The sequence below is a fragment of the Solanum pennellii genome, chromosome 11 (genome assembly GCF_001406875.1).
Source record: "Solanum pennellii chromosome 11, SPENNV200".
Lineage (NCBI taxonomy): Eukaryota > Viridiplantae > Streptophyta > Magnoliopsida > Solanales > Solanaceae > Solanum > Solanum pennellii.
Genome location: NC_028647.1, coordinates 27,825,169 through 27,849,156, shown reverse-complemented (window position 1 = coordinate 27,849,156; position 23,988 = coordinate 27,825,169). Strand labels below are relative to the sequence as shown.

At 34.3% G+C, this 23,988-nt stretch overlaps 1 pseudogene; it reads left to right on the top strand.

Moving 5' to 3' along the window:
* The first annotated feature begins 19,874 nt into the window (after positions 1–19,874).
* On the top strand, positions 19,875–22,329 carry LOC107003784 (annotated as a pseudogene).
* The last annotated feature ends 1,659 nt before the right edge of the window (positions 22,330–23,988 follow it).

Sequence of the window (23,988 nt, the reverse complement as noted above, 5' to 3'; positions counted from 1 at the left end):
GGGGGGGGGGGGTCATCACGGGACCATTTGACCCTATGAAAGTTATTTTACCTATTTTAAGTATTTTTACAAGTTTTTGTCTTCATACGATACTGCCAAACATTCACAAAACCTAAGTACGTCTTGTAGATCAATTTCACTAGTTTCTGGATGTCGTGGCCGTCCTATGACGTTTAGTCTAATACTTATAAATCAAGTTTATTATAATAGTATGGGTTTGTAAACATCATTTTAAACACTTTTTAATGGTTTTGTCTCTAGTCTAGGTCAAAGAAATTCTGGGGTGTTACATTATCCCCCACTTAGGAACATTCGTACCGAATGACTACTTAATCCTTTTATAGGGAAAGAAAGAGACTCAATACTAGCAGACCAACAACAACAACAACTAAATGAGTCACAACTCATAGGATATATTCTCAACTCCTTTCAACATATAATAATATCTTTAAAACAGAGGAACTCAATTCACAATTCATTTCACATAAGAGCTCACCATTTCATATCAAATAAGGAGTAACTACCTTCTCGATTTCAATATGAGCTCAAATTGAACATCAAAGAGTTAACATGCAATCTTTATTTTCAACACACATCAATATTCTCACTGCGGTTCCCATGAAGACAAATATCACATACTACATATAAGAGCAAGTTAACCGTGAGAACGTTTTTCATGAAAATTCAATTTAATCATGATTTTTTTTAAAAGATATGCACATGCTCGAAAAACAAGCTAAGTTCAACATCATTCATGATTTTTCTATCAATAAAAACTAGTAATAAGAAATTTGCCTAGGATTAATAGGAAAAAATTGAGGATAACGGGACTTCATATAAGTCTCGGCCTCCCATGTTGCTCCCTTAACTAGATGGTTTCTCTATAGGAAGTTTACAGAGGTAGCCTCTTTATTCCTAAATTTCATGACTTGATGATCTAAGATCTCATCGGAACCTCTTCATAAGAAAGGTTCTCATTCACCACTAACCCTTCCATCAGGAGAATAGACACCGGGTCGCCTATATATTTTTTGAGCACAAAGAGATGAAATACCAGGTGAAGCAGGGCTAATTCATTTGGTAAATTCAACTCATAATCTACTTTCCCGACCCGCTTCGATATTTCATAAGGTCCCACATACCGGGGAATAAGCTTTCCTAATTTTACCTAACCTCATTGCCCCTTTCGTGGGTGAAATCTTCAAGTAGATCCAATCACCTATTTCAAACTCAAGGTCCCGCCTTCCATTGTCGGGATAAGATTTTTGCTGACTATTGGATGTTTTCAACCTATCCCTTATCATTAGAACATTTTCCATGGCCTAATAGACTATTTCACGACCAAGAAGTTCAAATTCACAAACCTCAAACCACCCAACTAAAGAACGTCACCTCCTACAGTAGAGTACTTCAAATAGTGTCGTAGAGATACTCAAATTGTAGCTATTGTTGTAAGAGAAATCTATCAAAGGTAGGTGGTAATCCCAATTATCTTTTATGTCAATGAAAAACTCTCTCAACATATCTTTTAGGGTTTGGATGGTGCGTTTTACTTTACCATATGTTTGATTGTAAAAAATGGTACTAAGTTTCACTTGAGTACCTTACCCGTTTTTGAAAGAGCTCCAACAGTGAAAAGTGAATTGGTCACCTCTATCCGGAATGATGGATAAAGGAATCCCATGCAAAATCACAATCTCATTATGGTATCACCTAGCATATTCTTCCGCCGAGTAAGTGGTTTTGACGGGAATAAAGTGGGCTGATTTTGTGAACCTATTCACAATAATCAATATGGAATCCTTTTTTCTACGTGTACGAGGAAAACCCACTATGAAATCCATGTTGACATCCTCCCACTTCCAAGTAGTAAAGCTATATATTGAGTGAACCCTCCCGGTCATTGATGTTCGGCCTTCACTTGATGACAATTTGGACATTTGGCACAAATTCAGCTATATCCCTCTTAAACCCATTCAACCAATAGATCTCTTGTAAATCACGATACATTTTGGTGGAACCAGATGAATCGAATATCAGGAACCATGAGCTTCTTCCAAAATTTGTCGCCTTAAATCATCCACATCTGACACACATAATCTACCTTGGTACCTACATACCCCATGCCCTCTTGAGATAATGATTCGTTGAACTGTCTAAGAACAAATTCCTTCAAATACATCAATATAGGATCAAGGTGTTGCTTAGATTTAACCTCCACCATTGAAGATAATTCGAAATTATAATGAACCATGGATCCTTCTTTTGGAATCTTCCAACCGAACACCCAACTGAGCCAATATATGCACCTTTTTCACTAGCTCTTTCTTACCATCGGGGACATGGGATAAACTACTCATTGATATTTGACTTAGAGCGTCCGCAACTACATTGGCTTGGCCGGGGTGGTATAGGACACTAATGTCGTGGTTCTTTAAAATTTTCAACCACCTTGTTTGTTGGAAATTCAACTTTTTTGAGTGAATACATATTGAAGACTCTTATGGTTGGTGAACACATCCACATGCACCCTATATAGGTAGTGTCTCCATATTTTCAAAGAAAACACTACGACCGTTTATTAAAGATCATGACTTGGATAGTTCTTCTCATGAACCTTAAGTTGTCTAGAGGAATATGTTAGCACTTTACCATGTTGCATGAGGACACAACCCGAACCTACTCGAGAAGCATCAAAATATACCACAAACCCTTCGGTAAGGTCAACAATGGAATGGAGGTAAGATTATCTTTCAACTGTTGGAAGGCTTTCTCACAAGCTACTGTCCATTAAAAATTAACTTTGTTTTTAGTTAAGGTAGTTAATGGAGAAGCGATGGATGCAAATCCGTCAACAAATCTCCTATAATACCTGGCTAAACCCAAAAAATTTATAACAACAGTTGGAGTCAAAGGTCTACGCAAATTCTTAACCGCCTCCATTTTCTCTGGATCGACCTCTATACCCTTAGTTGAAACAATGTAACCATTAAAAGCAAACGATATCAACCAAAATTCACACTTACTATATTTGGCAAAGAGTTGATGTTCCTCAAGAACCTGCAAAACTACCCTTAAATGACCCATGAGTTTATCCTCACTCTTAGAATATACGAAGATATCATCAATAAAGACAATTACAAAAGAATCAAGATAATTTTGGAACACCCTATTCATAAGGTCCATAAAAGCCGCCGGGGCATTAGTTTAACCAAAAGGCATAACTAGGAACTCATAGCGACCATATCTAGTTAAGAAAGACATCTTAGGAATGTTAACTCCTCTAACTCTAAGTTGATCATACACCGACCTCAAGTCAATTATTTAAAAGTAACTCACACCTTGGAGTTGATCAAACAAATCACCAATCCTAGGAAGAGGATACTTATTCTTTATAGTGACCTTGTTCAATTGTAGATAGTCAATAACATTGTAAGAGACCCATATTTATTTTTCTCAAATAATACCGGAGAGGCCCATGGAGATATTCTTGGTTGTATATAATCCTTATCTAGAAAATCCTTGAGTTGAGCCTTTAATTTTTTCAACTCGGCCGAAGCCATCTATTAAGGAGGAGTTGATATGGGGTTAATATCCAACATCAAACTATTCTAAAACCTTTTTCCCATTCAAGAGGGTTAGAGGAAGAAGTGCATCCATGGAATCTTCATGAAATAGATCAAAAATCAACAATACATGACAATAGGCATTCCACGAAAAATATAACATAACTTTACAAGTCCAACAATGGATACATTCATCCCTTCTAACAAATTCATAACAAAGATCCATGATTTATGGAATTTGAGGTAGGAACATAGATCAAGGGGAGGTTCCAGTGAAATAAAACAATTAACATCCATTATACACTCAAAAAATTCTAAGACATCATTATCCATCCACAATTTCAGTTTTAGAAGAAAACCCATTTGTAGTGAAAACCTTTAAATTTGGGTGATTTTGAATACATCTTTGAATGAAACTCTTGGGGAAAGAAATCTCAAGAGTTAAGAATCAATACATTGATGAAGACTTTAGCCACATATTTGAGTAGAAAACTTGGAGTATTGGTCTTCTTCTTCAAGCTTCCAATGCTCTTCGATGGATGGTGAGTAGAGAGAGAATTTAGAGAGAAGTTAGCGTCATTTTAGTTTCAAGTTTGGGAATTGATTTAGGTGGGTAAAAATGACTTGAAACTGACCTAAACAAATATATACCTCTATACTATAATGCCCAAACGATCCCTCCCTTAATTAGATATTTTTGTGAAGCCAAATTGACTTTAAAATGACACGACAAAATATGGGAGTTGGCGGCGCGTCGCGGGGGTACCTCCAAATCTATTTTCATGAATACGATTTGATGCAGAATGGTTCGTGAAATTCCCGCGTCGCGAGTTAATTCGTTTTCCCATTCAGTGCTGGCTGCGCAATGCGCAAGCACCGTCAAATAGGGGCTGTTCTGCAGGCTGCTTTGGCAGCCATCTTGCCAACACTTGGGCCCTCCTCAAGGACCCCTATGGTGTTCCTTGGGAAGGGGTCGTCACTGGAATTTTGACCCTATAAACATTATTTTACCTATTTAAAGTATTTTTACAAGTTTAAGACTTCATACGACACTGCCAAACCTTCACAAAACATAAAGACGTCTACAAGTTCGATTTCACTAGTTTCCATGTGTCGTGGTTGTCCTTTGAGGATATAATAATTCTAAATAAATATTATTACTCTAGTCTAGGTCTGGAAACATAATTTAAAACATCATTTAGTGGGAGACGCTCTAGTCTAGGTCATAGAAATTCCAGTGTGTTAGATGAGAACCTGCCGAAGGGCAACTTTTCCTCATTAATTCTAGCCATGGGAGACAAGCTTGCATAGTTTATGAAAGGTACATGATGATTCCTCAATTTGGAATCATCTAGGGCTTTACTTTAATACAAATAGTGTCCTCGATTAATTATTTTATCTCGATATCTTATAAAAACTCAAGTATTTGAGGATTTGGTAGGAGCATGGATACTTTAGGCACAATGTGGAGAAAAAGAGTTTAAGATGCAGAGGTCTGCATCGCCAAGTCTTGGCCATATAGCAAAGTTTTGCCTTCTATTACAAAAAGTGAGCCTTGAAGGACGTGGATCAAAAGGCAACGAAAAGGAGTAGGCAACGTTTCACTGATAAGTTCTGTAAAGCAAAATATTTCCTCCCATCAATCCAGAACACATAGACAAGGAAGAAAACGTGCTAGTGTCGATGAACTGAACAACGAAAATTGGCTGAATTAATAGGCAAATAACGACTAACTGCACCGAAAGGATTCAATAGCATAATTCTGAAGTATAGAAGTACTAAACCCTTTTATTATTTAGATATATACAGTTAGAAAGTGGAACAATTACACTTGATATTTTGTTCTTATGTTTTCTCTCAATTCTTGAGAGGGATTTCGTGGAAGCTTGAAGAAAGAAACTCTTTTTCCAATTTGTGAAGTGGGTGTTTCCCATCTACCTTCCTTTAATACTTTTACGGTTTAATCTCTTATAACCACTTGATTCCTTTTTCATTTTAAGTATATTAATTATTGCTTGATGTGTGGCTAAAAACCCCCATTCTTGGGGAGTGATTTAGCAATTATGAGTTGATTAATATGTTGGTTCTTGCTTGCTTCTAGCTTAGATTGCATTTCAATGGTGATTTCACCTAGTGGTTATGGTTTAATCTAATGGCTTTGTAGTTGCAAATACAAAACCACCCATATGTTTTCGTCTTGCTCGAGGGAGAGATCACTAAACTAAGACCACTAGAATAATTTCTTAAGGAGTGGTTCGACAAGAGGTTCAGCCCGAGAGGATGAGCCCTAGTCTCATACCCAAGCACTCCCATCAAAGGTGAAAGTGTGGATAAGGCGTAGGATGGTAAGTTTAGACGAGTGGGTGTCTGAGAGGAACCCATTTGACATGGGGTAAGTTGCCCGAGAGGAAACTAGCGTTCACTTAGAGCTTATCCACGTCCCCATTGGTTTGTGAAATTAGCAACGAAAATCATGTACCAACCAGTTTTATCTTCACATATAGCGATCACACCCCAAGAATTTTCCCCCATACTTGATTATCCTTTAATTTTTGCTATTTTACTATCGTGACAAACAAATATTGATATTTTACACATTAGTGTCACAAACTGAACTTGACTTTGTTTTCATATTTGAAAATGTCTTAAATAATCACTATTTAGAATGTAATTCTATGTAGCTACTAGTTTCACTACCACTCCCTTGGGACACGACCTTAATCCTTGGTTGGGTTACTAAACTAGCTACGATTCATAAACACTCATACTGTAGTTTAGTGTAGTTGATCTCAATCATTTCAAAAGAAATTAAAATCATCAAATCATTAAACGTTAGGACTCCATAGACTTAGTCAATCCCGGGCTAAGAAAAAGGGAAAAAAATTCTATTTATTGTTAAAGGGGGCCTTATTTCACATGATCTTGCAAAACCGACCAAGATCTCACCACAGAGTAATGACGGAGGCCGCTACGACAGGATGGAGGTCGCCAGAGCGACCTTTAAATGGACAAATTTCATGGCATGATCATGACGCCCGTTCACCCATGAACCTTATTTAAAATAAATTTTCACCAAATGAATGTTCTTAGAGTACCCTAGTACCTAAATATGCAACAATCCTAGCAATAATAACCATAAATTGTCTCGCGATTTCAATTTTTACACTAAGAAACTATTCAACTTCCCCCACACATTTTGTAACCATTTTAACTATATTATCACAAAATCCTTACGCTCAGAACATTGTGGAGACATTGTGAATGTAAGTAAGGTGTCCATGTTACATTTTTCCTGTTGAAACAAGAAACCCAAGTAAATATTTTGAAAACTACCTTATGGCCTTATTTTTGTAACCATTGTTAAGAAAGTCTGAAAGTAACTAGAGTAGAGATTGGGAACATTATCTTAAGATTGATGTTTGTAGAAAATAAATTAAGAGAGTTTTTGGGAGTTCTGTCAGTGAGTATGGGAGGAAATGGGGAAACCATTTCCCTTCCCCCCACTAAACTGATCTCGACCCCCCGAGAACTCTATCGTTTTTAGGGGGTTAGTCTAGGTTAGATGATACATGTAATCTTTCTTTGTGTGTTTCCTCATTTACATAGCTTGTTCCCTAGATAAAGATCTTTAATGCATTGACCTTTGAACCTCTATCTTTTGTTTTTCTATGATGCACCAATTCGTTATTTTTGAAGTGCTCCAATATAAACTTGTGCTTACTCCTTTTCTTGTTATTTTGGGACAAAAGAAAGATTAATTGGTATCTATTGTAATGACCTGAACTATCATTCTTTATGACGGGTAAAACATCATGAGTAGTTGGGCCCCATAGTCTGGCATGAGAGAAGTGATGTCGTTATGGAGCCGGACCTCAATGTGATGGGAGCACCAGAGCGTGAAGGTCGGGGACAATACTTAATGATGTGAAGTCTTATTTTCTCCTTCTTCCCTAAGTGCCAAATAGAGGCGAGGATCACCCCAGAAACCCTAAAAAGGTTCTTAAAGGCTTCGAAGGAAGGGGAGAGAGATTTATAGTGCTAGGTTGATGATAACTTGCTGATATTCGTCAAAAATCCATTATCTCATTGTCTAGAAGCTAGGTTTGGAGATACAGTCCCTGTCTAGGTGCTTGGCACCCAGGTAAGGTAGGTTCCTTCATTAAGTAGTTAAATATTCATGCTCATTGAATATTATATTGCTAATTGATGGTAGAATTCATGTTTAGGCCTTTAGACATAGCAAAAAGGACAGTTGTACATATTCTCCTAGTTGTTAATTATGATGTGTATGATGGGGGAAAGTTGTGTCCTATGAACTAGGCGTAGCTGATGGTTCTATTTCCTATTGTGTGATATATGATGATTAATTGCTTCATTGTATGCATGATGTATGTGAATAAGGAATTGTGAATCAATCTAATGAATGGATTATGTGTGATTAATTATATGCCATGAACCATACGACTATGAACACTGTTCATTATGGGTGTGATTATGACCATTGTTGTGTTGTCTCCCATTCCGACACATATATTGGATCTGGTGTCACGTTTTAACACATGTATATTAAATAAGATGTCACGTTGTGAGAAACTACAAGTTTGGGTGTAGGTTCCATGTTTGAACTATTTGTGATTACCACTTTCATGTATACTTGCTATGGATATTAGGGATTTATATGTTTATACCCTAAAGGATATGTGAACTGTGAATCTTATATATGTTTGAGTAGTGTGTTAAAACTAAATATAATATATATACTTTATTGGAATCGACTGCAAATGAGCAGGCCATCGGTATAAAGTCTGGTAGGTTGAGACTGAGGGTCCAGGTGTTATTATCATCTATTTTTGGAAAGTTTGTCTATTTTCTTAGAAAATGATAAGTGGGGTAGATTTCATGAAGCATAAGTACCCAGGTTTTACCTTGAGAACGTGATTCTTATCCGAAATGGTTAGTGCAACACCCCAAAACTAATATGTTAAACTAGAGCCTTACGTGAGGTTTTAGAGTTTGCTGTGTGGGTTAATGTTGTCCCATACTTAGGATGAGGGTATTAGGGGTTAAACATCGGGGTACAACTTCCAAAGGACCAACCAAGGGTCCTTGATGAGGACCCTAAGCCTACTGTGATAGCTTCCCAAAAAGGGCCACCTACGGATGGTGCATACAGCCGGTAGGTGGAACCACGCCCCTTGTATGGGTGTCTTGGGTAAATATACAAATTGAGGAGTAGCATTATATGACATGAGGACCTGGAGGACGGCTAGTAGACCGATTAACGTATCGTAGATCCCAAGCATTGGTTATGCGTGCAACGCTGCCCAAGTCTTGACCAAGGTATGAGGTAGTTAAGGTAATTCCTAATAAAGTTATTTAAGTTCGAAGTCATTTTATATTGTTTATTTATATCTATATAATATTTTTAATACTTTAAGCACCTAATATACCTCATAAATCCCAAACCCAAATCATAACAAACTTAACCCTCTCCAATATCTTCTCTCCAAAACTCCATAAAAGAAGAAGAAGATCCAGTTAGGACTTGAAGAAGGAGGATTTTTCACATGATTTTGTTGGATTTCTTTACCTATGGTATGGTAGTCTTTGATTTATGGATAGCTCAAATTCTCAATTTCAAAAGTGAAATCTCCAAAACGTAGGGTTTTCACTCCAGGTCATGAATTCTTCTAAAAACCTTTTCAATGATTTAATCATCTTAAATTATGATTGAATTGCTGTTTATGTTGCTTTAATTATAAAATCTCCCATGAATCCATGAATTCCATATAACCCTAATTCATGACATTGTGATATGGGTGAATTGTAGTAAGAGGATACTATGAAATTGTATTTGTAGTAGTTTAGTTTTTTGAATCTTATTATTATCCATGCCTACGTGTAGTAATTATAAGTGTGTTGGTGAATTATAATTCATGGTCCTTGAAGGGAAAATTATGAGATTTTCTATAATCATGATGTTTGTGTATATGCTTTGTGCATACTTTGAAAGTAATGTGATCGTGATTATAACGGAATTGTGGTTTTGTTGAAAGGCTATTCTCAATTATACACTTGTGAATGATGATGACATGTTGTGAAGGGTTTTCTCAATGTATAATATAACTTGAATTGGTAGGCTTAGGGCATCCACTTCATGTGTAATTAAAAATGACATTTATTGATATACCTTGAGTTTATAGGCTTAAAAATCCTCTTGTTGTGTAAATTAAAGTTATGTTAACCTAATGAACCTTGAATCTATGACCAATGTCATTACTTTCATGAGTGATTATGATCAACCTTTAATCGATAGGCCAATGATACCCCTTTTTACGAAGAGTCAATGAACTAATCTAATAAATAAACCTTGAATCGGTAGGCCTAAGCATTCCTTTCATGAGTGACTGATAATGAAAATTGAATAAATAGGCCAATGGTACCCTTTTCATGAGGATTCATTGATATATCCTAATAATGTACCTTGAATTTATAGGCCAATGACATTTCTTTCATAGGTAATAATGTTGAAAGAGAATTTAGTACTCTATGGGAATTTAAGTCTTAGCCCCGAGAGGATATTGTGGGGTTGAAGATCTCCCTATAATAGGCCAGATTTATAGTAAAAACCTTTTTATCCATAACTATGTGACCACATGGGTTATTATCTAGTGGATCCATCTAAGATAAATTAGTGGTTCTACGTTAGGCAAGTAGACCAACTCTTTTTAGTGTGATACATGACACCGGATTCCATGATTTGCTCAAAAAGTTTATGTTGGTTAGGGCTTATTCCCATCATCTGAGTTATGATCTATGGTTACTCAAGAGGCGCTATGAAGTAAGGGTGGGGGTATAGAACTTCATCCATGCATTGCACGAGTAGGCTTTGATAGTGGTTATGGTGTGTTCCTCAAATGTTATAATCTCTTATAAAGTTAACATTCTTATAATGATGCTATTAAGAATATTGACATGTAGGATAAATATAATGATGAATGCTTAACTTGTATTAATACTATTAGTTGCTATTCTTTTTTGACTTATTAAATGAGAATGTTCCTTGTCTATAAGTATTATTTAAATATGAGACCAAAGGATGATAGATATAGTAATGTGTCCTAAAAGTAGTATTGAGATTAGATTTGCGTATGAGATCTTTATCGATACACTGCACAAGTATAACTTAGGGTTATCTATGAGATATTTCTATTGTGTTATAATGATTTACATGCTGAACATGATTCCGACCTATGCTTTTGTAATAAAGTTCATGATGTTTCTCAAACATGTAATATATCATGGTTTTCAACTAAAATATCTTTTTTAGCATTTTTTCAAGGATTTTATGTATGTTTATCATACTTAGTGCATTTTTGTGATAACCATATTTTCTACATTTTCACGAAGTGTATGGTTTGACGATCTTCTATCTTGGTGTGAAGGTTCATAGTAAATAAAGAAGAGAACATATAGTGAGTTCTCATCGTTTTTGAGGGGTTGACCACCATTTCCCTAACATTTATTTTTATGTTAAGAGGTTTTGTATGAGCTTCGTACCAAATTTTTAGTCTTAATAGTTATAGATAATTTAAGACGAAGTATAAACTTCAACTCGTATTTATAAAAAGACTTCAATTGAAGAAAAGTTTTAACTTTCTGCACCATTTTATGTTATCTTATGTTATGCCATGAGTTTTGTATTAGACTTTTCAGAGTCTTGTACGCCATGTCACATCTAGGGGTACTACTGGGTCATGAGAAAAATGGTATCAGAAGACAAGGTTTTGGGATATTTATATAATTGTCTGAAACCACGTCTTGTAGAGTTTTGTTCATAGTGTGAAGCACGCCACATTTATGAATAAGAGGCTACTGGATGTTAAGAGATCTCAGTTCCCCATTTTCAAAGTCGTGCTATAGAATTTAACACTATAAGGTCTCTCTTCTATTCCTTATCCGATGGTCTTTTAGATATGACCACTTGAAGGGCTCACACTACAAGGATCGAGGGAGAAAAGGTTAGTAGTGATGCCAATTATGGTTATACTACTAGACGAGGCTTGATATGATAGATTTAGATTAATCTTTTGATAAAAATGGGTTGTATTATTGTTATGTGTGTTTTTTGGTAGAACCCAACTAAGTCATGATGTATTTTAGGGTATTTAGAGGATATGATGTGTAACACTCCAGAAATGTGTAGACTTGACTAGAACTTTAATGAGAGGGGTAAGAGTAAACAAAGAGGGAAAGGGCCTAAAATACCTAGGAAGAATGAAGGAAAACACTTTCTCCTTTAGACCTTTAGGCGAAGGGGGCTGCATGGTCTCCCAAGTGACTTGGCAATTTTCCTAAGTGCACTTGGGGTCATCTAGTGGACTTTCCCATGACCTAGCTACTGGAAATTCGGGTGAGCTAGGACGGGGCACACTAACCAGATTATCTCATCGCCTAAGGTCCCTCCCCATCGCCTAAGTGAAATGCTCCATGATGGAGAATTCTAGAAATTTGATGAGCCAAGGCACCACTTCGCATGTCTCCTAGTACCCTTGGTAAGCTAAATCGTTGAAGTAGGCTAATTTTAAGTTAAAGGGGTATTTAATTATTTTCCCTAAATTGATTTTACATTATTGTACTCTTACCCTTGTAAGTATATAAGCTTTTTAGACTCAAATTTTTCCCCCTAGTTAAGTCACATTCATAGAATAAAAAAGAAAACCCAAAAACTTCATCTTCCTGACAATATTACCTTATCGATAACTCGAAGAAGAAGAAAATTAGAATTGGAGCTAGGGTTTGAAGAAATAAAGGCTTCGTCCTTAAATTCTTTAGAGATTCATTATCAAGGTATGATAGCTTATAATCTATGCGTAGCCTTCACCCATAGAGCCCCTCCAAAGTTCAATTTCATAACTAGTGATTTCCCCAAAATGAATGGTTGATTTATGATGGATTCTGATTTAATTAATGATTTATGATGAATACTCCTAACAACCCATGAAATCCCTATTTTTCCTAATTTTTGTTTTAAAGTGTGGGTATTGATATTTGTATGAATATACATGTATTCTTTATTAACCTTAAATGCTAGGGTGAAATTGATATAGTTAGTATTATGCCATGAAAGAGGGGATTTAGGGCTTAGATGTGACCTAAGATTTATGTAATTCTTTATTAATTGCTTTAGATTAGATAAACTTGATATGAATTGATCAAAAGTAAAATTTCTAAACACGAATTGATTTGATTAGGGTTTATACAATGGATCATGGTTGAGTGGTATTGAGGTTTGGTTTATATGATGCTATATGACTATAATTGGTTAAGAATGAAGCATGTGGTTAGATTAACTTGAGAATTAGGTGTACATGATGATCATGCGAGGTATTTCTTGAGAGTAAGTCTTGTTGTCATGCACTGAGCGTACAACTTGGGCGGGATTAACACTGAAGAACCAATACTGGCCCCAAGTAAACCCTTGGCCTGATTACTTACTCAGCGGAATACTTTAAGCATTGAGAAAATAATTCAAATGTTGAATAACTCAACTTTCTCAAACTAGGCTCATAATGTTTTTTAAGATAAACATTTAACGTAGCCAAAGTTGAAACTCAAATATGAACATAATACAATAACAAGATGATGACGAATAAACTAAAGTCTGACTGACTATCTATGAACCCTCTAAAACAACTGAGATGGATGTCGCAACATAACCACGACATCCTAATCAACTCACATATACTAAAAGAAATAAAAAAGGCTCCCACGGAAGCAAGGAGACTCACAACAAGACTCTGAGTGCATAATTTGATCAATGATGCGCTAGATGCCGATCCTAATAACCTATATCTGCATTAAAAGATTATGCAGGCCAACTTCCATCACTACATTGAATGTATGAGTGTGCGAGTTAGAATTCTAAACATAACATAGTCTTGAAAATAATCTGAAGAAACACTTACCTTGGATTCACTCAACTAAACATAACTAAACTCATTTCAATATAAAAGTGTAAATAAATGTAGTATGAAAATATCTAAACATGATTTTCAACTTTGTGTAACAAAATATAATAATTACTCTAGATGTATGCAAAAATACAATATGAACACTTATTGTATATGAAAATACAAATATATCTGATGTATATAACAATAATAAATACACTTGTGGGAGTTTCTCTAACTGACAAAAATCTCTAAAGAGCTATCCTGATGATACAACATTTTGCCTGAAGCGGCCAGGGCTGTCCTATACCTTGCCGGGGGTATATCGCCTGAACTACTAAGTTGATCCACTAGTTTATGCTAAAAAGAATTGAGGAATCATCTAAAATGTATGATCCTTTTCTAAACATGGTATCTACATGGTTTGTGGGGGTTGTGAGTTGTATGAATTCATTCCCATATCGATGTTGAATACTACAACCAATATGATACTAGCTCTTATGTTTAAAAGATATAGTTCTTTTTCTGATTTGAGATAATTGCTAAAAAAACTTACCTCAAAAGCTATCTTGGAAATCAAAGGTTTCTCTCTTGCTTAAGTGTGAAAGAATTTACTATGTATTGAAAAACTAGGTCAAAGGCTCGTTATTGCAAAAACCAACTCAAAGGTCTTTATTGAAAACTAGCTCAAATGATCTTTACTTAAAAACTAACTCAAAGACTCTATTGGAAATTAAAGTTTCCTTACTTGTTTAAATGTAAAAATATTTTAAACTCTTTTAGAATACAAAGTCCCCATATACTTTTGAAGAAATGATTTCAACTTTACTCTTTACTTAACTCAAAACTCAAGACATAAAATAAAGTTAAACATTTGTAGAAGACTTTTGGAAAACTTTATGAACGTCTCTTAACTTCTCTTGACTTGACTCTTAACTACACTTGACTTAACTCTTAACTTTTCATGAATTGAATTATGGATTAAAGAATTGTTATTTGTGATAGGAAAGATCTCATGATGTTTATGAACAATTTTACATAGCTAAACATGAGAAATGCTAAAGAAATCATTGCCTAGAAACTAGTCCGCGACACGGAGGTGTATCAAAATTTTTGTCGCGGAAATACTTTTTGACGCAGAATACTCCGTGACCGCTCCAACATGCAAAGATGTTTTTTTTCAAATTTTCGAAGAAGTTAAACAATGCGATCACATTGACCAGATTCACCCGACTTTTTCCTTCTTTCATTTTCTAGTCACAAATCACCTAAACTTGACTATTCTTCTCAATTATTCTTTAGATTCAGATACAAAACGTATGTACCCATTAACCTAACTCAAAACAACTTTAAAATGTGACGTGGAGATCTCAAAAACTTCTCAATTCAACCCAATTCAATAACAAAAAACAAATTCAACAACACCATTAAAGATTCATCAACTTTTAGTTATCTAGCATGGATATCACTAAATAAACGTGATTGGCGCGAGGGTGAATGAACCAAATTCCATGAAAGACTCACATACCTCGTATGGATCACCCTTTGATATTCATGAGCCTAAGTTAAAGAACTTGACATTTCCTTTATCCTTCTTCTCTTTTTTTCTCTTCTCTCAAAACCCTAACTTGTCTCACAAAAGCGTTAACTGAATCAAATCAATTTAGACCCCAACTTAATTACCAAATATGAAATTAATTTACTGGGTGGTGAAAATAACACAATGCCCTCCTAAAATGTGGATTGGATATTCCTTATTTGAAAAAACCAACTTTCTATGGGCATGCCTCACTCATACAAAATATGAATCGCTCCAACTCAATGGCATTGGAAAGATTATTCCATAATATTTCCTACGATATTTGGAAACACGCCTAACTAATTCTGATCTAGTACTTATGGTCATTTGATGATGACAAAAAACTAAAACTTAACTTAACTTAACCAATTTTTCCAGAATTTTTATTATTTCAAAAAAAATCACTCTTTCTAATTCTAGCTTTTTCTAGTTCTTTAAATATGCGGATGTTAAAATATTTCCCCTTTGAGAACATTCTTCCTTGTTAGTACCTTAATTTGGAACTTCATTGGATTCGAAGAGACATGTATATCTCTTTTTCATATCTTCCCCATCTTTCCAAGTAGCTTCCACAACAAATTTGTTCCTCCACTAAACTTTGACTGATTCTACTTCCTTAGTCCTCAACTTGCGAACTTACCAACCTAGAATTTGAACTGGAATCTCTTTATAAGATAATCTATCCTTGATCCCAATATCTTTAGTAATTATGAGGTTTTTGTCAGTTTAAGCCTAAAAACATAACTAGAACTTACATAAGACAAATTATTAATGAAAACATAGGAAATTAGAAGCAAGGCAGGAGTAAAAGGTCAAAAACCCTAGTTCAAGAATGCAAAAAATTTCCAATAGTTCTAGACCCAAAATCGAAAGATTTTCCCATGAAATTCATCACCAAGTATGTGGATTTCACTAGTGGGTTCCTTTTTCCCATTAGGTCCATAGAATTCAGTCAGTTTCCTAATTCTCTTACTCTGAACATACCTAGGGTTTCTAGAATTTCTGTAGATCATCATGATTTAGTTATTTAAATGTTCCAAATTAGATTATCATGTTATCACTCAGCTTATCGTATGAACTAAAAAAACCTAGCTTTTTATTTTTTAGTTATTTAATTACATACGCTAGGTCAGATATATCATTATTCAGTTAGACATACCTCAGTTATTAATTCATCTTTAGCAGATTAATTGTTGCATTCTCAGTTTGTATGTTTATTTTTGAGCTATCCAATATTACAGAAACTTAGTAATAATGTGTTAACCACTTAATTCATCGGCAGTTGAATAATACCGAGTTTGACTAGGGTTCAGCATACTTGAATAGTCCCAGAACTACTAGCCAAATAGGTGTATATTTAGTGATCGCGCTAGCATGCCTCTATACATTTGACCTAGTATATTGGGTCCTCATGATGAGGAGTATACATCGAACTCCACATTTAGATCATATCGTTTTATTGTCGTTTATTAGTAGCTCCTATAACTAAGTCCAACTCTATTGCATTGACCATATTTACAGCTCACGCAATATTCATTCTCAACATTTTATAAATTTGGTCATTACATCCAGTTAGCTCAGTATTCAGTATATCATTTTCATCTTATATCATTCCTTATTTTCATTGTTTAGTTATACATTATTTCAGTTGTATTCTATCTTGCATGTTGGCGTGATCACTAAACTCCACATAAGGGACTTACAACCCACTTATCTAGTAGTTATGGGACTATTTACGTACGTTAAAACTTAGTCTAACTCGTTATTATTCTACTCCAAAATGAATTAAGTGATTAACATATTATGACTGAACTTCTGTAATTAATGGATACCTCAAAACTGAACAGGCAAACTGAGTAACAATTAATATGATAATGACGCACTATTAACCGAGGCATGTATATCTGATGTAACTTAAATATCTGACCTAGCATGTGTAATTCAAGAACTAAAGAAATACATAGCTAGGGTTCTGAATTTCATGCAATAAATTGAGTAATAACATGGTAATCTGATATGCAACGTGTAACTAACTAATTCATGGTAATTTACGGAAATTATAGAAATCCTAAGTCTAATCATGACAAGGGAATCCAGATTCTGATTGATATATAGGGACCCAATGGGTAAAAGGAACCCACTACTGAAATCCCACATACCAGGTGATGAATTCCATAGAGAAATGTTTAGATTACGAGCCTGGAACTGATGGAACCTTGTTGTGTTCTTGAACTAGGGTCCTTGACCTTTTTCTCCGCTCTTGAATTTTCTATGTTTTGATTAATGTTTTGACTTAGGTAAGTTTTAGTTAAGTTTGTAGGTTTAAACCTACTAAAATCTCATAATATGAGGTTTAAACAACGTACCTTAGGGGTTAAACAAACAAATAAAACACCAAAAGACCCATGACTTAAAAGTTATCGAAGTCACTGACAGAGTCAACTGACGGACCATATGTTGATTGATGATCTGTACTGGTCGATCGTAGTTTGTGAGCTAGAGTTGAAGGTCAGCTGGCGAATTGACGGAATCGACTGACGGTTTGTACTACTCAAGCGTCGTTTGCGACTGAGAACTGTAAGTAAGCTAATTAATTGACTGAGTCGATTGACGGTTCGTATTGGTCGATCGTTGTTCACGATAGAGAACTGGAAGTTAGTTGATCAATAAACGGAGTAGATTGAAAGACCATAAGTCAACCGTCATTTGTGACTTAGAAATGAGAGTCAGCTAGCCCATCGACGAGTTGACTGACGGACGTATGTCGACTGACTGTCCGTAGTTTGCTCCGTCACTGACACTTGCAACTTTTTAAAATATGCATTTTCTTGAAATATTTTTGATACGGGGTATTACATTTCTATTCTACTTTTTCTATTCCAACCAATCAAAATCTTCTCTAAACAGTTCCAAATTTAGATATAAACTTATCTAAGTGCTTTGAATTATTCGTTCGAAGCGACTTATGTTTACTGTATGTTAATTTTTAAAGTCAAGCATTGGACGAAATTTGTATATGAAAGAAGGGAAAATATAAGAGGACTAAAAGACATGAGGATGATGGAAAGAATAAGGAAAACAACAAATAAATAAGAAATGAAGGGAGAATAAAGACGAAGAGAAGAAGAAGGAACGGAGAAGTCATTAATGACTCGGACAAATGACCATTTTCAGTAATTACTAATAATTAACTTATTTTAGGGAAAAATTTTCACCAAATGACATTTTGTCAAATTTTTCCTATCTTTATTTGGATAGAAACAATTTGGGGGTCATAACTCAATTTACCCAATTTTCTCTACATTTTAGTTGCTTATTTGTTTTGATAAATTCTAGTACCCTGTAAAAAATAATTTTTTGTTATTATGATTATATTATATGTTAATAGAGAAATAATTTTTTCATTAATTAGTCTAAACTCTGGAGTATATATTGGTCCAAATTATTGATGGAATAAAATGTGTGAGCTAATAAATAAGCATATCAATAATCAACCTTAACTTGAAGAAACTAAATAGGTCATAATTTTCTACTTTTGCTACATTCAAACATGAAAAAGGAAAAATTAAAAGCATTGATCATTTGATTAATTTACTTATCAAATTGGCCAAATTATTAGTTTACTCCACAAAATTACTATTCAATTATTGTACTAACCAAATTTAGCCCAATTATTAGTTAATTATTATAATATATAATAATCTAATAATCCTGCCCCCCCCCCCAATCCCGCGTCTTTACATGATTCCTTTAACTTTTTCAAATTTGTATCTTTTTACATCTTCTAAAAGGTTACTAAAATCATCTGGATGGCTATAAAGATTAATTTTTCCAAACAACTCTCTGGTTGTGCAATAAAGAACATGTAAAAACTATGATAATTTTTTTTATGTATTTAGTTATAACTAACTCTTTTTTTTTAAAAGAAATGAATGTCAGTCAATAAAATATACATAAATTGATTATAATGAAAACTATCTCTACAAAATTTAGCCAATCATGATATAAATGTTCTCATATATGGCATATTAACAAAAAAATCATGAGTTAAATTTGCCACAAACATGAATAATATATTAAACGAATCAATACATCGAGAGGAGCTCATAGATAAAATTTGAAACTATTTAGGGGAGATTTGAGTTTGTTGAGATTGAATATATATACTTTATTGTATTAAAATATACAATATGATACTGATATACTCCCCCTGTCCCAATTTTTGTGACTTCGTCTACTTTTTAGTAAATCCTAAAAAGAATGATACATTTCTATATTAAGTGACAGTTTGACTATATAATGTCTTTTTACCTTTAATGAAATAATTTACAGCCACACAAATTTTTATCATTCATTTTAGATCACAAGTTCTAAAATTCTCCCTTTCTTTCATTAACTCTGTGGTGAGTAAAACTACCTCACATAAAATGAGACGGAGGGAGTATTATATATACATAAAATTACTTTATTGAAAACAAGTTCCGTTACAAGTATCACTAAATTTAAACTATTATTTATTTAAATAAATACATGACTATATTTTAGGCACATGTAAATTTACTTCCATTTTATATTTATGAAATTTCCAATTTTCTTTTAGAAAAACATTGTAGACATGTCGTGTGTGAGTTAGTTTATATTTTATACACCAAATAAATGTCAATACACCTTCAACCAAATACCCATATATTGACTTTGTTGTCAGATTTGTTGTTCTCCACTCTTCGCCTCAATGGCGCCAGTCTCACTCTTCTAAAACTCTCAGAAGATTCAACTATGGACGGCAAACAACGAAAAGTGTCGATAGACAATGAGAAGGTGAGGGTTCTCCCTTTCCCTCTTTTCCCCCTCTGTTTTATCTTCGATTGTTAATTTAATTAACTGACTTTTCTAGTTAATTGAAAATGCTCTTTTTTTCAATCGATTTTCAGAATAAGGGATACAAATCATTAAAATACTTAATTAATGCTAATGGGAACCGATAAAGTCGTCATGCATGTGCTCTGACTAAATTCTTCGTCAATTTTGATGTTCCTTTGTCTGCTAGTTTATGGTATCAACAAATCTCGGGTTTTAAGCAGATGTTTATGATATCCAACTGTATAAATATAGTTTAGTTTTGCTGGCAATCAAGCCATAATGCAACATGTAATTTCTGAGGCTTTTGTCTGAGAATCCAAGATGGTTTTATTTTCAAAGATATCTGCGAAGTTTATTTTACTTTGTCAATTATGGATGCAATATACACAATTGTTTTGATTATTGGTATAGATGTATCTATTAGAATCAATTATTTAAAATGATAATGGATTTGATAATTTTTGTTAACTAAATGGATCTATATTCATGACTGCATCATTTAATTAATGCAGAAACTTGAGGATGCAATGAAGGGGATTTGTCTTCAAATTAAACACCATGAAGATAATATCCAATTCTTACATGGTGTGAAGAAGATATTGAATTATTTTATTTTGGATATAAAATCCTTGTTATCAAGTTAATTAGGTATGCTGTAAAATGCACATGCAAGTTTAAAAGGTTAGTGTAGTTATTTTGTTCTTTTGGTAACCTAGAATACAATGTTTTTACTCTGTCTTTATGCGAAAGAAACAATAAAACATTGTAAGATTTTAATAGCAATGGGCATCTTTTACATTTAAAGTAAATATGGATTTCAGAATTACCTCTGCGTAGAATATCAACCATCAGCTTGTTTCATTGAGCTTAATATATAGTTGATGGGCTTAATGTGTGTATTTCCTATTCAAAAGCACCCCGTCTAAAATATAGCAATCACTTTTAACTTTTTTCTTTCCCTTTTGTCATACGCCTTCTTACCGTTTCTCAATTTTAATGCATTGTGCTTGTAGGGTATTGTAGTTGCTCTCGGCGAGATTTATTCAGCGAGTGAACTGCTTATGAAAATAAGGAATCTTTTAATGAGCATAATGAGTTGGAGGCCATTGAGAAAATCTTAACATCAAACAGTTGCTAGCTTCCAACTCATAACGGAACTCAAATTACTCATATTTCGTATATGAAAGACGTCATAGAAATTGTTGCTTTGCTTGGCAAGGTTGACGATAATAATCTCAGCATGTTTATTTCACATAGCATCCAATAATTCTACATAAATACATAAAGAAGATAAAAAAATGAGCTCTGTATGAGTCCAGTTTCTATGTATGCTACTCCCTGTTCAAGAGAGCATAACACTTGTCCACCCTATTCCAATAATGATGATAATATGTGGCTGCATGATTGTGAAGACCGTATACAAAAAGTTTGATACATTTTGTTCTTTGAATTTGTCACTAGAATACTTAGAGTGATTAGGGTTTGGAGGTTGCAAATTAGGGTAGAACGTTAGTTGGTATTTGAACGTTTTCTCGCTTTATTAGGTCTTACAAAGTAGTCCTACACTAGTGGGGAGATGAATGTTTGGTCTCCATAAACAGGCTTGGGAAATCTTCCCCTTATGAGATAAACTCTTGGGTCGAGTTTTGCGCTAGTGCCATATCTTTACTAAAAAGTATAGAGATGATGGAAGTTCAATGTACTTGCAAAAAGAATTTGAAAGTTCATTGTAGTATGACTGACATTTGTATATTAATCTCAGAAATCCACAAGCCTCTCAGACTATATTAGGCTAGAAATCATGTTAGCAGTTGTTTCCAAGATGCATGATGGACTTAAATCACTGCAGACATATTTATGAACGGTCTTATGAATAAAAGTTATGGTCTTCATGGCATTGAAACTTCAATTGGAAGACCTCTGGATCACCGATATCTTGTAATATTTCTTGAGAACTTAAGGTTTGAGGTTATGATGATCTCTTCTTGCAAATAGATCTCTTATTCATTAGTACTTCTTAACTCTCTCATCTTTTTCATTTTTTGTTTATCATTTCGGACCATACACTGATGAATTTATTATTGATGACTCTCAGAGGAGGCTTGCCATAAGGAATCGAAGATACCTTAACGAGGAATCTCCGCATGGTTTTCTTGGATTTGATGTCAATATGATTAATATTGACACTGCGAACTTATATTGTGTTAAAAGCACTGGTCATGACTTGAGAGAGACCCTCTTCTATGAACCCTTCTCACAGTTGCAAGCATACAAAACAAACGCAGAGATGATGCAGACATTACCTTTTATAGCTTTTGGAGCCATCTCATTGGACAGTGGATTCATAAAGAGTGCTGGTATATTTTCCTAGGAAAAAGGTAAAGAGGCTTGTTTAAAATAGAGTGTTTATTATATTCATAAATTTTTCTTCTTTCATAGTTCAACTTGCTTTTTTTTGAGATAAGGGTAATTTTGTATTCACAAAAAATTCATCATCCAATGGACGATGAATTAAAACTTACATCCTAATGCGTGGTGGGGACACCCTCAATAGACATAGAGAATTACAAGTTTCCTATAAAATTGACCATCTCTATGCTTTCCCCTACTAACTCTTGCTTACACTATAGTTCAACTTGCTTTTGAGGATACATTAAAGAATTGATTACGTATTAACACTTTCCTGTTTGAGTATGAAGTAATATACTTGATCTCTAATTGTGCGCCTGAAATGGAAGCTCGTGTTATTTTATGACCATGTTGCTTGACCTTTGTGGGGTTCAGCTGTTCGACCATTCACAAGCTTCCTCTATCAATCTGTATAGAATGGTGCATGAAAGTATGTTCTTCCTTTCTTTCACTACATCTACAGCAAAGATTCTGCATGGTAGCCTTGGTTACATTTGTTTGTAATGCATTTTTAAAAAAATGATTAACAAACCGTTGTCATCTTTGATAAATAATTATCCTAAAGACAGAGGGGACGGAAGAGTCAGCGACACATTAATCAGGAAAGATAATCTATAATATAATTTTCTAGGATAGGAGTCTTCAGGATTATTCAGGTTTCGAGTGTACAACACATTTTAGATTTACCTGAATGACTTTTGGTAATTATTTATATCGTAGGAGTTGTTTTAAATCCTATTCCTATGTTTATATATTACATGTATTTGATTTCATATGTTTATAAATTAGATTTTATTTGAATTGGAAGCACGCTTTATTTTTCATGTTGATTGCATCATTGAATCATTATCCTCTAGGAGCATGGCTGTGTAAACTGCACCCTCCCAGATCCACTAGGGGGACTGCACTTGATGTGTTGTTATTTGTTTTTATTGCATCACTATACCATTTAGATTCTTTCCTTTTCGTAGTTTTTTTGTAAAGGGAAGTACAGATGAAATTTCCAAAGAGATCTTGAAGGTCATATCTACCTTAAAGCTATTTGAAAGAGAGACACAAATGAAGGAGCTGCAGTGGTAAGGGTAAGAATTGTGGGAGATTTACAGAAAGAGCAAACATTTATGACCAATGCAAAGAACAAGTTTGAAATAAGGAAACAAGAGTTCGTCAAGTTTCTTTCACAAAACTCTTCCTATCATTCAAAGATATATCCTTGAGTGTGTCTAGTTAGACTATTCATGGTAGTTTGATTCCAAGCATATATACATTAAGTCTCTAAGTTAATATAGGTAAGAGCTTGAACTTTTTTTTACTTGATCCTGTTTTTTCTTACATCCTGCACTAATTGATTGACGATTTCATTTGATAGCTGCAAACTGTACTTGAATTTTATCATGATAGTTGAGTATGCCAGGTATAGATGTTTTCTTTGACCAGTCTAAAGATGTAGATATAGGAAGTGAGATGCTAAAATAATTTCACGAGGAACCGATGGAATTGGTTTTTGTAGGATGCAATAAGACTGTCCTTTTTCGACTTAAGATATTCATATTCCAACCATTAACCTCATTACAGGTGAGAGAGAACACATTTGACTCAAGTTTGGCACTACTGTTCTGCT